This window comes from Paralichthys olivaceus, chromosome 11 (genome assembly GCF_024713975.1).
Source record: "Paralichthys olivaceus isolate ysfri-2021 chromosome 11, ASM2471397v2, whole genome shotgun sequence".
NCBI classification, from domain to species: Eukaryota; Metazoa; Chordata; class Actinopteri; order Pleuronectiformes; family Paralichthyidae; genus Paralichthys; species Paralichthys olivaceus.
In genome coordinates, this window is record NC_091103.1 from 25910368 (window position 1) to 25929406 (window position 19039).

General features: G+C 37.4%; 1 long non-coding RNA gene across 3 annotated transcripts in view; it reads left to right on the plus strand.

Moving 5' to 3' along the window:
• The first annotated feature begins 11436 nt into the window (after nt 1-11436).
• LOC138412107 (uncharacterized) overlaps nt 11437-19039 on the plus strand; it is a 117425-nt gene continuing 109822 nt past the window's right edge. Inside the window, exons 1-2 of one of the 3 annotated variants that reach the window (XR_011244611.1) lie at nt 11437-11590; nt 12984-13096. This is a non-coding gene — a long non-coding RNA (uncharacterized lncRNA). Of the gene's footprint in view, nt 11591-11666; nt 11799-11951; nt 12122-12983; nt 13097-19039 lie in introns of those variants that run through there. The other 2 variants (XR_011244610.1, XR_011244609.1) reach the window with 2 other exon arrangements.

Genomic DNA, 19039 nt, shown 5'->3' on the forward strand with positions numbered 1-19039 from the left:
TGTGAGCTTGACCTTTTGACCTTTGACTAACATAACGTAGTTGTTCATGAGATATCGCATTCATATGAATGGGCAAAACAGATGGATGGACAACCTGAAAACATAATGCCTCTGGCCATACTGAATGTGAAAATGGTAAAGAAATAAATATAGCAATACATGATAAATAATTTGTTCCATGTTCTTTTATTTTACATGGATGATTTCTTGACAAAACAAGCCAACTCTATAAATGTGAACTGAGTGTCAGAAATTAACATGACATTCATAGCATCTGCAAACAATTTTTCCCAACAAATTTCTGTAACTTTCTGAGAATCTACATCACAGTATATTGTAAAATATCATGTGTTTCAATACTCACCTTATTGATGGAACCTCAGTGATGTCTACTGTCCCTGGCTCAGACACTCTCTCAAACATCTACAGTACATGTCAAGACAGGTAATGGTAGCATTAAAATAACATTAGATATCTACAATTCAGTTGAACTATTATAGTTTGGTATATATTACCCTTCTGTAGTTTCACTCAGTGGAGGAGACGTCCTGTCCTTTTGTTTACATGTTCTGTGGATGACCCCCCCCCCCCCCCCCCCCCCCTGCGAGATCCCAGTTGTTTGATCCCAATCAGAGATACAACGAGATACCATAAAGTTGTGGTTTCTGGAGGCCATAAAGCTCAAGTCTCTTAAACCACCATCGTAAACCTTAAAGTTGCCCTTTTAGATTAACAATTTGGTCAACCATTTGGTCAGTCCTCCACATACAGTACATGTCTGCTCATGCAATTATACATACACAAATGCAAAATTTCCATTACAGTGCTAAAAGTGTTATAGCTGAGCAGGGATCAGTGAGGATGAGGTCGTATTTAAACGGACCGCTTTGGTGAGAGAATGGGCTGTGATTGGTGAGTGACTGACGAGCACCCATAAACCTATCAGTAGCTGAGCACATGACTCCGTGTCCTGCATGAACTAACACAATGCTTCATTAGTCACTATTCAAGTTCAGGATTTCCACAATGACATTCTCACTTTAAACTTAATTTAGGTATCTCAAATTGAGGCAAATTAAAGCTGACCTTGAAATATGATCAGTCACAATCAAATTGTCATATATCACAAATCATAAACTGGATTTATTTACATAATTAATTATGGATAAAATTACAAAGTATGTTGCAGAAATCTGGAATGGATATCTATATCATTGAGCATTGTACAAGATGACAAGTAAATTATTTTTAAATAAACAGCATGGAACATGGACATGTTACTACATGTTCTACTGAATAAGGGATCAGCCACTTGCTATCTGTAATGCAAACAGTCATCATCAGGGACATAGTCATCAGAGAGATCATAGTTAATAATCATCCCAAGGTACTTGTTCCGTAGTTCTTTACAAAGTCTACCACCTGCCCCTTGATGATAGTACTCTGAGAGTTTGAGGGCTGATGCCTAAAACTCATGTCCTTGGTTTTGTCACATTTAGTACTAAAAATGCACAGTCACACCAATACAGATTCACAATCCACAATGGGACCATGGCTGTTCTCATCCACATGGAGGAGACTTACTGTCACAGAGTCATCAGCAAATTTGAAAAGTAATCTGTTGTCATGCCAGCTGCGGCAGTCATCAGTATACACATTACAGAGTGAAACGATCAGGAGAAGACCCTGTGAATGATGACAATGTCTCTTAGGTGCATTTGTTTACCCTCACTTTCTGTGTTAGTTGTCAGTTGCAGCTTGAGGTATCATGCATGTATCCAAAATTATCTTTTCCAGGCACTATACTGGTACTGTATTCACTACAAGTTACGCACATTCCATTTTGCCTGGGGACATTTAAAACAAACCAGTCTACAACACAGTTAACATCACATGAAAATCAACCGCCCTCCTCATCTTTTCATATTTTTTTATTCCTCAATTTTTTGATGTGGATTTAGAATTTGATACTGAGCATAGACATTTCTATTGGCTCCCCAATAGAAATGGTACAAGTTGTCAAACTTATGTTACCTACATAAATCCCCACAGATTTCAAAAACATTCTCAGAACACAGTTTACATCACAGTATATTATAAGGTATCACATTTTTAATTACTCACCTTATTGATGGAACCTCAACCATATTTACTGTCCCTGGCTCAGACTCTCTCTCAAGCATCTACAGTAGGTGTTTTCGGTCCCAAAACACAGGCTCTCTTGTGGTTCCAAGAGTCTGTAAGAATAGAAGAGGAGAGAGAGATATACTTAACACCTTTCGTCAAAAAGTGACAGTTTTACGACTTTGAACTTTTACCTAGTGAGGTCACGAGAAGAGGGGGGGGGGGAAGAGGGGGGAAGAGAAGAGGAGGAGAAGGGGGGTTTAGGAAGTGGGGGGTCATAAAAAAAATAATATATATATATATACAAAAGTGAGGGGGATTAAAAACCAGATACGGGGTGAGGTCAGAGAGCGCACTTAGCTGCAGGAGAACTCAGTATGTAAACATCCAAAGAATAACAACAGGTGTGATTGTATGGCTCCTCTCTCTCACAGACAGAGGCCCAAATGATGCAGAAAAATAAAAAACTAAATGGGTAAAACAGGAACAAGGGTCCAAGTTGACTTTCTATGGCTTTGACTGTCTCAGATTTGGTCAAGCTTGTCAGGGTGTGTTATCACAGATCAAAAATGTTATGACTTTTTATTTTAAGGCTGGAGGTTCCCTATCTATCTATCTATCTATCACAAACTGAACTAAATTCTCAAACACTTCCTGTGTGCTCAAAAGTCCTGTTCGTTTAATAGAGTCTAGAGCTCTAACTACTACCACAAACTAAATCCTCCAGGCTGCTCGTTTACCAGCCAGCTCAGAGTATGTAATGTGTAAATCAGACAGTGTTAGAGTTTAAAAAAAAAAAAAAAATATTTACACTATGTAGCTAGGCTTGCAGTTCCAGTCTTTATGGTATCAAAGCTTATCATATCCTAGACCTGACACTGTTTGATGCACAGAGCTACAGTATCTTCTCATGTGAGTGACGTTGCTGCAAACTAGTACTTTTCCAAAGCTGTCCGTGATAATGTGGGGTGCAGTGTCATACTGTGCACTTCGAGTATTCTCAAAATAAATCCACTCAATTTACCAAAAATCTGATGAGCCATCAAATGCACTCATCAAACAGAATCAGAACAAGAGATTGATGTATACACAATGTATTTGTATCAGACAAACTGAAAGGACATTTTGTTACTTTCTAAATATTAAACTGTAAAACATTACACAGCCTTTTATCACTATACTTTGCTCTTAATTTCATATTGTTTCAAATAATTGTACATTTTATTTTCAGATATGTTGAACTGTTTTCTATTATTATTATTAACAACATTTTTTTTTTGTGCTAATTAAACTCATGGATCTTGTGAAAGATCATGCTGATTACAGATAACCCCCTTCTGATGTATGTAGCAAAGGGCCAGGAGTGATTAGGCAGCCAACTAGTGTGGGAAAAGCGGTGACTCACAGGTTATGCAACTGAAAATCACCTGAAGTAGTGGTTTGAATATGATTATATATGTTATCTAAATGAATGGGACCTTTAGTCTGAGTTATTCTTTGACCCTAAATAATAATAAACCAAGTGTATGGAAGTGCCTAATCAATGATTAACTTATTTTAATTTTACTTTTACTTTAAAATTGATCCTTGAACACAACTTTTGTTCCAGGTGAAGACTCAGGTACAGTTTAAGCTAATTAATTGATTTTTATAAGGACATAGATTTTTGTCTGTGAGCACTGGATGTGTGCTAATTGTTATCTTGGGTTTCAATGAAACCTTATTAAACAATTGGACAAATGAAGTCTTATATTTATGTAACCCAGATCTCCTAGGCCTGAGTTCGTAAACACAAAAAAAAATGAATATGATCTCAGAAGAATATTTGAAACGAATCTTATCTTTTGTTTAAATTCCTCTAATTAATATTAAAGACCACCACAACTGTATTTTAAAAGTCAAAACCTTCACAGGTGTTTATTTACAATAGGAAATAAATGAAAAGGCTGTGAATTCTTCTCAGGAAGTAAAATATTTACAAAACAAAATAAATGCACAAAATAAAATACAGGGTCTCTTTAAATTGTTTAAACTGTTCCTTTGACTTCTCAATTTACCCTTTAATTCACTGGTTAAATAAAATCTTTACCTTTCACAGGTCTCTGAATAAAAACAAACACAATTCCTATCAACTGTAAATTAACTCACAAACATCACATGTGGGCCCACTTCAGAAATGATCAACTTGAAACTTAGTTGCAGGCCTGTAGTGATGCTCGGGTGCGGTGAGGCCTGAAAACTGAGTGGCCACTTCACTCAATCAAGAGCATAAAATAAAAGCACGTGCATTGTCATATCAGTTCGATACTCACAGGTCCAAAACGAGGAGCAATGGGGCAACGACAGTCACAGAAAGGGGTGATGGCAGTCACAATCCGAACACAGGCAGCACACACAGTGGCGAAAATCCAGGGAAGAATAAAACAGCAGGGTCCATCCACCAGCAACCATCTCAGTTTCTCTCTCTCTTCACAGACGTCCGTCTCCTTTAATTACATGAACTCTATTGAGCCATAATATCATCACGCTAAATCGTACTGACTTAACGTTAGCCCGTTTTAGCATTGAAAACAACAGTGCTAAAGCTAAGATATACAGACACATTTCAACCTTTAGAATTGGCTCTCCTACAACTGAACCAGAACCCCTCCCCTCCAATCCCCAGTTTGCCTCATCTGCATGCTGAAGTGTCCTTGAATAGAAAAAAAAAGTTCTGCTAATAGACGCACTGTATGAATGTGTGTGAACGACAATGAATGGCAAACTGTAGTGTAAAGCGCTCTGAGTGGTCATCAAGACTAGAAAAGCTCTATATGAATACAAACCATTTACCATCACTTGTCATCCTCTCCCTGTCAGAGGCCGGAGAGAAGTGAGGAAAGGCATGGGCACAATAAAGATAGGCATGCTGCAGATCATTGCAACCAACCTCCACCTACCATGGTAGTCAATAATTACCATCTCTCCTGAAGTACTGTGGTTTCATTTCTGTCCGGGTGTATTTGTCAACCTAAGTGAGCTGAAACCAACACCAAGGTTACTGGCAGCACTGCTTGCACACAGCAACACAGCCATTCACCCAATCAAGTTTACCTGGGTTTTAGTCAAGGTATATATGCTTCAGTGGGATACAGCTGACAGGCCTAATGGTCAATTTCTTTTGAATTGACCAATTGACCTTAGGAACAAATCATTTAACCAGTACTTCACATACTGCGAAGTAACACTATGAACTTAAAAACATTAGATGCACAAGTTACCATGTAAAATAAACACTATATAACAAGAAAACAATGGTAGCCTTGTCATAGCACCACATTACACCGCTTACACATATATAAAGTTTTACCTTAAACAGACCATTAGTTTTAGCCATTAATTTTCAACAATATTTTACAGTATTAAACAGTATAGTAGATTACATACAAATCATTAAAAAAAACAGTAATACAAAATCTGTCTGCAGGCAGAGCATTAATCATTAATCATTAAGGAATGATAAAGGAATGACAAAAGAAATGTAAATGTTTTCTTTCCAGTCACTGTGACCTTTGGCCACTGAAATCTAACATATTCATCTTTGAATCAAAGTGGATCAAATAAATTAACTCTTGAGTCCAACTAAATGTGAAATGATTCCCTCAAGGTGTTCCGGAGATACTGTGTCATGTTCACAAAATAATTTGCTTGTGAGGCTACAGTGACATTGACCGTTGACCACCAAAATCTAATCAGGTCACACTTAAGTCCAAGTGAATGATCTGTGCCAAATTTGTAGAAATTCTCTCAAGACGTTCTCGACATATATGACAAGAATGGGAAAAAAATACCTAAAACATATTGACATTGGCTGTCAGGACAGGAAAATAGAAATCTGAAGCTGTGAGATGGTCATTATTTATGAATCATCAAATGGCATTAAAATGACATTAATTATCCCTTCTATGTAGTCTTATGTTTTGCTTTATATGTGGGTTTTAAGATGGGAGATGTTTGTACATAAATTTGCAGAGATAATAGTGTAACTTAAAAGATTACATGAGCTAGTCCATTCATGTGATAGATAACAAACTCTACAGAAACTCAGTCAATTCCCTTGAGTTTCAGTTCGTCTTCAACTCGGCTGAGGTAATCAGGATCTGGGTATCCATAGCTGCAAAGACAATGACAGAAAATAAATGACTTTATATGGACAGTTTCCTATCAATGAAAATCTGTACGCATGATTGGTGGTCATTAGCCCTGTAGCATGCTGCCAGCAAAAACACAAGACTTGTGTACAGATGATTACATTTAGGTCACATGAATAAGTTTCTCTTTTCACAAATACACAGATTATATACATTTTATTATATACATATTTTATATGTGATTTGCGGCTGTGGCTGCAGGGGTAGAGAGGTGGACCTCTAACCAGTAGGTCGGTGGTTCTATCTGCATGCCATACTGTCCTTGGGCAAGATACTGAACCCAGAATTACACACTCATAGAAAAAGTGCTGCCCCTAGATGCAGTGTATGAATGTGTGAATGGGTGAATGGCAATAAATTGTACTGTAAAGCTCTTTGAGTGGTCATCAAGACTAGAAAAGCTCTATATAAATACAGACCAATTACCATTTCTGTCACAGCCCTCTTACTTAGGCTCCGGCCATAATGAACTGATTACAGGGAAGGCCGTTTTGTTCTTGTGAATGTGTCTGAGCAGAGAATCTCCTGCTGCGTTGTTTATATGTGGAAAACAAACTGGGGAATGTCTTTGCACATTCTAAGTGACAGTCTTGTGAAAACACCTCCTACTTTTCTCCATCGCTGTTGGTCGTTCGTAGTATTATAAGCAACCAAGTGCGGAGTAGACAATCTACTTCCTGTTCACACTGGCCTGGTGTCATGATAAACGTTTTTGTACCAGTCAGATACAGGCTACTTAACTGTTGTTAAATGTTTAAGATAAAAGTACTTGTTTGACCTATTATTCTATCATTTTATTCATCTACATTATGTCATTAGACCATTTATACTGAAGTAGCTGAGTAAGCAGCAAGTGAAGCTACAGTAAAATACATTATAAACTGTTTTATAAACAGAAATGTTAGATATATTGTGGGAGCTTGTTTCTCTTTGATTTGTGGTGAGTTACTGGATCATTTAAGCTTCTGAGAACTTCAGATGGAAAAAAAAAAAAAAAAAAAAAAGCTTTAAACGACGAGAATTATTTTTCAGAAACAAAAAATGTTCAAAACCACTCGTAAAGTCTTTAACAACGTGTTTAACAGCTTGTTATATTGTTTGAAATCTTCATTTTAAAGTAAGCTGTCAAATAAATGCAATGCAGTATAACATACAATATTTCTCTCTGAAATGAACAAGAGTACAATTTTGAAGTAGTGTTAAGTGCTTTTATGTTGTGAAATAAAAAAGAAATATTGACAATGCACGTGCTTTTATTTTATGCTCTTGATTGAGTGAAGTGTCCACTCAGTTTTCAGGCCTCACCGCACCCGAGCATCACTACAGGCCTGCAACTAAGTTTCAAGTTGATCATTTCTGAAGTGGGCCCACATGTGATGTTTGTGAGTTAATTTACAGTTGATAGGAATTGTGTTTGTTTTTATTCAGAGACCTGTGAAAGGTAAAGATTTTATTTAACCAGTGAATTAAAGGGTAAATTGAGAAGTCAAAGGAACAGTTTAAACAATTTAAAGAGACCCTGTATTTTATTTTGTGCATTTATTTTGTTTTGTAAATATTTTACTTCCTGAGAAGAATTCACAGCCTTTTCATTTATTTCCTATTGTAAATAAACACCTGTGAAGGTTTTGACTTTTAAAATACAGTTGTGGTGGTCTTTAATATTAATTAGAGGAATTTAAACAAAAGATAAGATTCGTTTCAAATATTCTTCTGAGATCATATTCATTTTTTTTTGTGTTTACGAACTCAGGCCTAGGAGATCTGGGTTACATAAATATAAGACTTCATTTGTCCAATTGTTTAATAAGGTTTCATTGAAACCCAAGATAACAATTAGCACACATCCAGTGCTCACAGACAAAAATCTATGTCCTTATAAAAATCAATTAATTAGCTTAAACTGTACCTGAGTCTTCACCTGGAACAAAAGTTGTGTTCAAGGATCAATTTTAAAGTAAAAGTAAAATTAAAATAAGTTAATCATTGATTAGGCACTTCCATGCCCTTGGTTTATTATTATTTAGGGTCAAAGAATAACTCAGACCAAAGGTCCCATTCATTTAGATAACATATATAATCATATTCAAACCACTACTTCAGGTGATTTTCAGTTGCATAACCTGTGAGTCACCGCTTTTCCCACACTAGTTGGCTGCCTAATCACTCCTGGCCCTTTGCTACATACATCAGAAGGGGGTTATCTGTAATCAGCATGATCTTTCACAAGATCCATGAGTTTAATTAGCACAAAAAAAAATGTTGTTAATAATAATAATAGAAAACAGTTCAACATATCTGAAAATAAAATATACAATTATTTGAAACAATATGAAATTAAGAGCAAAGTATAGTGATAAAAGGCTGTATAATGTTTTACAGTTTAATATTTAGAAAGTAACAAAATGTCCTTTCAGTTTGTCTGATACAAATACATTGTGTATACATCAATCTCTTGTTCTGATTCTGTTTGATGAGTGCATTTGATGGCTCATCAGATTTTTGGTAAATTGAGTGGATTTATTTTGAGAATACTCGAAGTGCACAGTATGACACTGCACCCCACATTATCACGGACAGCTTTGGAAAAGTACTAGTTTGCAGCAACGTCACTCACATGAGAAGATACTGTAGCTCTGTGCATCAAACAGTGTCAGGTCTAGGATATGATAAGCTTTGATACCATAAAGACTGGAACTGCAAGCCTAGCTACATAGTGTAAATATTTTTTTTTTTTTTTTAAACTCTAACACTGTCTGATTTACACATTACATACTCTGAGCTGGCTGGTAAACGAGCAGCCTGGAGGATTTAGTTTGTGGTAGTAGTTAGAGCTCTAGACTCTATTAAACGAACAGGACTTTTGAGCACACAGGAAGTGTTTGAGAATTTAGTTCAGTTTGTGATAGATAGATAGATAGATAGGGAACCTCCAGCCTTAAAATAAAAAGTCATAACATTTTTGATCTGTGATAACACACCCTGACAAGCTTGACCAAATCTGAGACAGTCAAAGCCATAGAAAGTCAACTTGGACCCTTGTTCCTGTTTTACCCATTTAGTTTTTTATTTTTCTGCATCATTTGGGCCTCTGTCTGTGAGAGAGAGGAGCCATACAATCACACCTGTTGTTATTCTTTGGATGTTTACATACTGAGTTCTCCTGCAGCTAAGTGCGCTCTCTGACCTCACCCCGTATCTGGTTTTTAATCCCCCTCACTTTTGTATATATATATATATATATATATATATATATTTTTATGACCCCCCACTTCCTAAACCCCCCTTCTCCTCCTCTTCTCTTCCCCCCTCTTCCCCCCCCCCCCCTCTTCTCGTGACCTCACTAGGTAAAAGTTCAAAGTCGTAAAACTGTCACTTTTTGACGAAAGGTGTTAAGTATATCTCTCTCTGAGGAGGTAGAGCATTCAGCTACCAGGCACACAACTTCTGTGCATTTACAGTTAAACTTAAAACATTCCTTTTTGATAAAGCCTGGCTGGATCAGGTGAGTCCTGAACCCTCCCTTAAGCTGCTATAGGTCTCTATAGCATAGAAACTCCCATCATCCACAGAGCACTTCTCTCTGTCTCTCTGCCCCCCCCCCCTCCCTGTAAGTGAGGGAGTTTTACTCTTCACAGTCACCAAAGTCTGCTCATTGTGGGAACTGTTAGGTTTCTTTATATTAAACAAGATTTGAAGGTCTTGACCTTCTATGTAAAGTTCCTTGAGATAATGTATATTATGATTTGGCGCTATACAAATAAACACTCTCGGACATGGAATATCGTGAATCGTCTCCATAAAAGTGACACTAAAAACTCAAAGTACTCTTCAAATAAAGTTTCTCCAAACGTGTTTGTTATTTTATCTAGTTAGTAACACGATATTCCATGTCCAAGAGTCCATTTCCCCGGATAAGATGGGTTTTATTCGTTATTTACCACTATAAACACACTCTGACCTCTTCGAGCTTTTATTTTGGGACTTCCTGTTACCGGCATTTGAATTTGCATATTAGTTAAATATTTAGTTTCACCCGAAACATTTAGATTTAACATTTAGATTTAACATTTAGATTTAACATTTAGATTTAACATTTAGATTTAACATTTAGATTTAGATTCAGATTTAACATTTAGATTCAACATTTAGATTTAACATTTAGATTTAACATTTAGATTTAACATTTAGATTTATCATTTAGATTTAGATTCAGATTTAACATTTAGTTTTAGATTTAACATTTAGTTTTAGATTTAACATTTAGTTTTAGATTTAACATTTAGTTTTAGATTTAACATTGAGATTTAACATTTAGATTGCACATTTAGATTTAGATTCAACATTTAAGTGTAACATTTAACATTTGGATTTAAATATTTAAAATATCTCTAAGTTGACAAATATTGTTGTAAATGTGCAAAAAAGTGACTCTCAAAAATTCACACAAGTTTTTTAAACATGGTTTGAAGCTAAATGTGACAAAATGTTGCTGTTATTTTCAGCGTGAGCTGCTTAACAAACTGCACCCCGTAAAAGAAGAGTTGAAGTAGCGTACAAAATTGCCGTGGTATTAATGATAAACTAATCGCATGAGGGATCGTCTCAGTTGTTAATTTGGAAAAAGGGAAACTGTAATAAAGTTATTGCATTACCTGAAAGGGACCTGTCTGCCCCTGCTGCCTTCTAGCCGTATAACGTTATTAAAAATTAAAAACAAGAAAGATCTTACCTTTGCACCTTTCCTGCCAAACAGGGAAAGACAACGCCTCCACGACACACACAAATGAAACTTATCTCTCTCTCACGTGTCTGTGTGTGTGTGTGTGTGTGCGTCGGGTCAGATCAAGGTGGTCAGCGGGGCCTTTCATGTGACTCCTGCATTTAGAGACGCGGTCTTTCCCTGCGTGGAGTTGGAGAGAGCGAGCGACCTTCGGTGACCACGGACAATGATATTCCGGCTGAAATCTTGATACGGACACACAGGGGATGCAGAGGACGCAAAAAACTACGGAGGAAAAGGGAGGCTGTGAAACAACAAAGACTTATCAAGAAGAGCTATAAGCCGAGTCTTCCCTCCATTGTCATGGGAAACGTGAGATCGCTGGGGAATAAGATGGACGAGCTGACTGCACTGGTCCAAAGTCAGAAGGAGTATCGTGAGTGTAGTTTAATATGCTTTACGGAGACATGGCTGCACCAGGATGTTCCCGACGAAAACACCACCATCAAGGGCTTCCATACTGTGCGCGTGGACAGAGACAGCATTCAGAGCGGTAAGTGCAAAGGAGGGGGTCTTTGCAGGCGACTGAAAGACCGCGTCTCTAAATGCAGGTGTCACATGAAAGGTCCCGCTGATCACCTTGATCTGACCCGACACACACAGACACGTGAGAGAGAGAGAGAGAGATAAGTTTCATTTCTGATGAAAGTGTGTGTCGTGGAGGCGTGGTCTTCCCCTGTGTAGGAGAGGTGTATAGGCTGGTAAGATCTTTTTTGTTTTTTAATTTTTAATAACGTTATATGGATTACATTATAGCGTAACGAGTTGATATGATGCGGAGCTCCCGTGTGTTGTTTTCCAATTGCTGGTGGAAGTGAAGAGGGTTAACCCCGCAGTAAGCAACATCACCTTCGGCCCTGGATGGAACACACCTCTGGCTACGACCGGTGAGCTGAACAGGAACGATTAACAAGAGGAAAGTGACTGAAGGAAAGTGTGAAAGACATTCACAGATTCAGACTTTTCGGATCAATAGCAGACTCGCAAGGGGATTCGTATCAAGTTACATTGTGAAACCTTTCAGGTAATGCAATAACTTTATTACAGTTTCCCTTTTTCCAAATGAACAACTGAGACGATCCCTCATGTGATTAGTTTATCATTAATACCACGGTCATTTTATACTCCACTTCAACTCTTCTTTACCCATCTTTCACACTTTACTGCAGTAATTTCCTCCTGTCCTCAACCAGAAATATGTCACGCTATAATGTGATCCGTATAATGTTATTAAAAATGTATAAAACACCCCACACTTGAGAACAAACACAGTTAAGATCTGTTGTTATATAGATAGTATGCTTGAATGTTGTTATATAGTATTGTTTGCAGATGCTATGAATGTGTTGTTAATTTTATGACACTCAGCCCACAGTGTGGACGATCATCTGCCTGGATCATCTGGTATCAGCTCTTAATAGTTAAAATGTAAACAATAACAGTGTAAAGAAGTTATTGATTATCAATGATAGCAGCAACAATTAATATAATAATCAATTAAGTATTGTTGTTAACAATAATAATAATAATAATAGTTGTTCTCCTTCAGTTCTGGAGTCAGAGGTATCTGCAATGAGAGAGAGAAAGAGAGAGAGGGACTATGGGAGAAAAGAGACACGTCAATAACATAGTTTTTCACATTTACTCAAAAAAATAAATGAGTGTGGGGTGGGGGGAGGCAGAGAGACAGAGAGAAGTGGAGAAGTGCTCTGTGGATGATGGGAGTTTCCCCTGCAGTCTAGACCTATAGCAGCTTAAGGGATGGTTCAGGACTCACCTGATCCAGCAAGGCTTTATCAAAAAGGAATGTTTTAAGTTTAACCATAAATGCACAGAAGTTGTCTGCCTGGTAGCTGAATGCTCTACCTCCTGTTCTACTCTTACAGACTCTTGGAACCACAAGAGAGCCTGTGTTTTGGGAATGAAAACACCTACTGTAGATGCTTGAGAGAGAGTCTGAGCCAGGGACAGTAAATATGGTTGAGGTTCCATCAATAAGGTGAGTAATAAAAAATGTGATACCTTACAATATACTGTGATGTTAACTCTGTTCTGAGAATGTTTTTGAAATCTGTGGGGATTTATGTAGATAACATTTATTTGACAACTTGTACCATTTCTATTTGGGGGGGCAATTTCACGGCTATGCTCAGTATTAAATTCTAAATCCACATTAAAAAATGGAGGAGTAAAAAAAATATGAAAAGATGAGGAGGGAGGTTGATTTTCATGTGATTTTTATTGTGTTGTAGACTGGTTTGTTTTAAATGTCCCCCAGGCAAAATGGAACATGCGTAACTTGTAGTGACTACAGTATCAGTATAGTGCCTGGAAAAGATAATTTTGGATACATGCCTCGAGCTGCAACTGACAACTGACACAGAAAGTAATGCATGTAAGACACATTGTCATCATCCACAGGGTCTCCTCCTGTGTCCTTTCACCTCCCCTCTATAATGTGTATACTGATGACTGCCGCAGCTGGCATGACAACAGATTACTTTTCAAATTTGCTGATGACTCTGTGACAGTCAGTCTCCTCCATGCAGATGAGAACAACCATGGTCCCATTGTGGATTGTGAATCTGTATTGGTGTGACTGTGCATTTTTACTACTAAATGTGACAAAAACCAAGGACATAAGTTTTAGGCATCAGTCCTCAAACTCTTAGAATACTATCATCAAGGGACATGTGGTAGACTTTGTAGAGAACTACAAGTACCTTGGGATGATTATTAACTATGATCTCTCTGATGTTCCTGATGATGGCTGTTTGTATTACAGATAGCAAGTGGCTGATCCCTTATTCAGTAGAACATGTACTTGTACAATGTAACTTGTACAATGCTCAATGATATAGATATCCATTTCAAATTTCTGCAACATACTTTGTAATTGTATCCATAATTAATTATGAAAATAAATCCAGTTTATGATTTGTGATATATGACAATTTGATTCTGACTGATCATAATTCAAGGTCAGCTTTAATTTGCCTCAATTCAAGATACTTTAAATTAAGTTTAAAGTGAGAATGTCATCGTAGAAATCCTGAACTTGATTTGTGACTAATGAAGCATTGTGTTAGTTCATGCAGAACACAGAGTCATATGCTCAGCTACCGATAGGTTTATGGGTGCTCGTCAGTCACGAACCAATCACAGCCCATTCTCTCACCAAAGTGGCCTCTTTAAATACGACCTCATCCTCACTGATCCCTGCTCAGCTCGAACACTTTTAGCACTGTAATGGAAATGTTACATTTGTGTATGTATAATTGCATGAGCAAAGATATATGTGGAGGACTGACCAAATGGTTGACCAAATTGTTAATCGAAAAGGGCAACTTTAAGGTTTACGATGGTGGCTTACTGACTGACTCCCAGCAGACCTCAGTTTACACACTGTCTCCTTCCATTAGACAGACAATCCCCATTCCCGCAGCTTGTCAATATTATTCAAAGGTTTATTGTAAAGTTGTTTAATGTTGTCAATAGATATTTAAGGACCCGTGACTTGCCAATTCATTTACATGAAATACTAAGATGACCACATCCTCTCTTAGAGGATGCAGGCTTATGCTCCTGGTAAATATGCCATAAGTAACAAGTTTGCAAAACAGGAAGTGCTGGATGACGCCCAGCCTCACAGGCCTTTGTCTTTGACATTTCCTCAATAGAATAACAGAAGAAATTTGAATATCCTTTTATCTTTCAACAACATAAAAAGAGAGGATGGCACAGTGTTAAATAAACATCTGCCCCCAGCTGGTAAATTTAAAGAGAACAATTAATCCTGATGACTTTGTGAGAATTATGGTGTTAGGTATCGATCTTCACATTTTATCGGAGGTGATCATTTTTGTCAGTGAATAATTACTTAAGAAAGAGTAATTGTTTTCTTATTGTCTTGAACTCTCCCTCAGCTCTCTCTCTCTTTCCAATTCATGTCCATCACTGTGGTGTAAAGGCAATTTCATTATTAACTGAACATAATAACAAATCCATGTTGCTGTTTAAACTCTGCAATAAATCTGCAGAAAGAGCATGGCCAGTGTAGTTCATTATGAAACCTTTCACTGAACTTCTCATCTCGGGACAGTAGCTCAGGTTGTCACTGCATATTTACACATTACACTGTGTTACTCAGAGGTGGCAAAGGTACTCACATTCTTTACTAAAGTAGAAATACAGATACTTGAGTAAAAAAAGACTCTGGTAAAAGTAAAAGTACTGATACAACTCCTTAACTCAAGTACAGGCTCTGAAATGTTCTCAAGTATATGAGTAAAAAGTAAAAATGAATTTTTAACTTCAATGATACACAATGCTTTTTCTAGGATATAGGATAGTTTTCCTCTTTTGGTATCAACCTACACAGAACTGGTACTGAGAAAAAAAATCACTGGACACACATCTCGTTTTGCTGCCAAATTTCAGACAGAATAATAAAGACTACAGGGAATAAATGGATGTGGAATGTGTTCGGGTTGATTAAGTCCCTGCCCTTTGTACACACCACCTGTCACTACCATAGATTGGATGGTTTAGTGAGGTCCTCTCTGTGTTGATGTGTTTTCTTATGTCGTGTTGTCATCCGTGGAGGTTGAAACAAGTAACGAGCCAGTTTTGAGAATTTAAGGAGTAGATACCTGAAAAATCTACTTAAGTACAGTAATGAAATATTTGTACTTTGTTACTTCCCACCTCTGGTTTTACTCATTTGATAAACTGATAGATGGATGAGACAAATTGGCTGTGAAAGGATATTCACTCTAAAGACCATTTGGAGAAACTTTCTAAAGCATTATTCAGATTCAGAAAATAAAAGTAGTCTGCAATTGGTTGATTATAGTAACAGGGACTTAAGGGATGTAAAGTGTCCCAGAAAGAGTTGTTGTTGGATTTGTCTGTACTGTATATTGTGATAAATACCTCTATTGTGTTGGGGGGGGAAGCAGAACCCTCAGAACCCAAACACACTTTGGCCCAATGGGCTGCAGTTGAAAAGGACTGCTGAAGATTATACACTGAAAATAAAAGGAAAATAAATCTCAGGTGGATCCAACAGTGTTTGACACCCAGATATACTGTATGGCTGCACCTCCCCCTTACCACTTTTTACACTTTGCACTTTTCCGTGTTGCATCTTCATTATAGCCCCTTGATAACATACCTCAAAATTTGAATAGAAGAAGAAAAAGAAGAATTACTTTTATTGTCATGAATACACTCTGTCACACTGTGAATTTCATTTTATTTTCATTTTATTTTATTTTATTTATTCATTTATTTTTTCTTATACAACTTATAGGTCCATTGTCTGTCTGTATATGTTGTTTCCATTGTTGTTGTTTGTTTGCACTATTTGTTGTTTGTTATAAGTTGTGTGTTATATATTACTTGCACATTTGGAGTATGGGGAAACGCAATTTGAATCCTCTGTGACCTGTTGCATTGTTTGGTTGACAATAAAGTTCACTGAGACTAAGACTAAAGAAGCAATGGACCACAGAGCCAAGTGAATGCTTGATTGCTGCACTGAAGTCAGTACTATAAAGGTAAGATTTTTTGGGGGGAGAAATTGAAATAGAATTACATAATTCACCAGGGTCTGGGAGCATTAAGCTTTTCTCTGGTATTTAAATTTAATCTCACCCATCAACACAGATCACTAAACTCTGCTGTTGTTGCTTTTCTTGACATGTGTGCGTGTGCAGGTATGTGTGCATGTGTTCCTGAAGCTTTATCCTGTGTAAACAGTTGGTGGACTCATTTAGTCATTTGGATTCAGTCCTTCCCTTCGGAGTGTTCCTTGGTATTCAAGCCACGGTGAAGTGTAATACAGCCAGGCCCCTCACTGCCAGGGGTGGGGGGGGCTTGTGGGACTAGAAGGATAATGGGGCAGGGGGAGGAGCTCTGGCAAAGTGCCACATGTGCCAACTCCATGGGAAGAAAAACTGCCGTCTACATTAAACAACCACTGTCTCTGCTTTGAAATTTGCTACAAATCATTGACAGTCCTTCCTAATCATCTCACAAAGCTATAGTGTTGTACATGCATTCCAACCTTCCTGCTGCTAGTTTCACTTGATTTAATCTGCATGTGAAACTGAATTTGCAGAGATTTTATTACAGTTACATTGTTGAACAGGTTACCGTGTGTGGTGAAGTAATGTAGTAGTAAGACTGATTTGAAAAGGCTGGCCACCCTGTACATATGAGAGCAAAGACAAACAACAGAGGGCTTCCCTTTCAGTAACGTGGAATATTAACTGTGGTTAACACAGTATAAACCTCTCTATTAACATACCACAGTCCAAACTCACTCTCAGTGTCTCTGTATGTCTGGAAGCATAACTCTAAACCACTCAGTCTATGAATAGACCTCCAGATCACCCACTTGAGCTCTTAGTGGAAGTCCTGACTAATGTCCTCTGCAGAGACATGATGATGCCATCGACCTGGTCAGAGCTTGTAAGCTTCTAGAATATTTAGGTTCTCTCACGCTGTAGTAAGGGTTGTATGGTCAACATACCATCGGGAAGCATGTCATCCATTCCATTCCCACTATGACGACACTGAACCTACTATACCTCTCGGTTTGAGTCACATTACCAACATCTTTGTGTCGGTTGAACATTGACCAACCAAATTAAAATTTTTATAAATCTGTCATGAAACATATTCACCACCTGTTACATCTTTTTAAAACTTCTTGTGGTAATTAAAATAATAAGCAAATATATAAATATTGAGCCAAATGAAAAACTCATTTTGAGATAAATAAGTCTAATGAATTATTTTGCATACAATAAATACTGGGGGGAAACTATTGTGTTGTTTATCACAAACCACCTTTTTTTTTAAAAACCTGGATTTGTTTTTTTAAACAGTGGAATATAATAGCATCTGATATGTTCCTGGTCGAACTCAAGTGTAATAGTTTCGTCAACTTGGAAAATACATATGATTGAATTATTAACATTTGGAAACTTAATTCAATCACAAGATTGAATAATGTTATTGAACATTACACCGCAACAGTGTCACTAAAAATAACAAGTCAACCATTACAAGGTTGCAATATGTAAGTTTTTGCATGTGCCTGATTATTTGATCTCTTTTGTCTGTGAGGGTTGTAGAGCAGCGTGGAATGAATGTTGAACTGTTGAATACTGAAGAAGAGTTCAGGTGTTGGTAGCAGAAATATTCACAGAAACCACTGCGACTCAGGTGGACTATTGTTTAACGTTGGCCTATAAACTGTCTCTCACCTTCACAGAACAAGAAAACTTGTTATATCAGGCCTTTTGTGTTGAGGTAATAGAAGCCCTTGATTTGGAGCATGCATTGTAATTTGAGGACTTTGTTGCAACAATGGTTTTTCTGAAATCAGCCTCAGTTACTTACTTGGAATTTGTTACAGATGTTCCATGTTTCTTTCTTTCACTTGATTTCAAAGAATCTGCCAGGTGAAGTGAGAGAATGAATGAATGAATAGAGCTGATTTCATAGCTGTGATTGGTTGGTGTCCAATAATTATATGCTGACTGACCAAAACGTCGAAATAATAATAACAACAACAATAACAACAACAACAATAATAACAATAATAACAACAATAATATGAATAACAATAATAACTAATAATACATCAGTAAGGTTGATTACGTGGCGGATGACCTCAGCAGGACAGCATGCTGTATAGTAATTTGCAATACTGTGGCTGTGTCAGTCTGGTGACGCCACGGCCGGACGCTCCATATTTGGCTATGCCCCGCTTGTTGCTAAAACCACTGGTTTCCAGCAAGAGAGTCAGACGATCGACAGACTGCACAGGGTACTCGCTCAGTAGCAGCACAGACACAGAACAGAACCTTTAGGAATACATCAGAGGAGATGATGTCAGTCACAGCAGCTCTCGTCTCTACACTCTTCT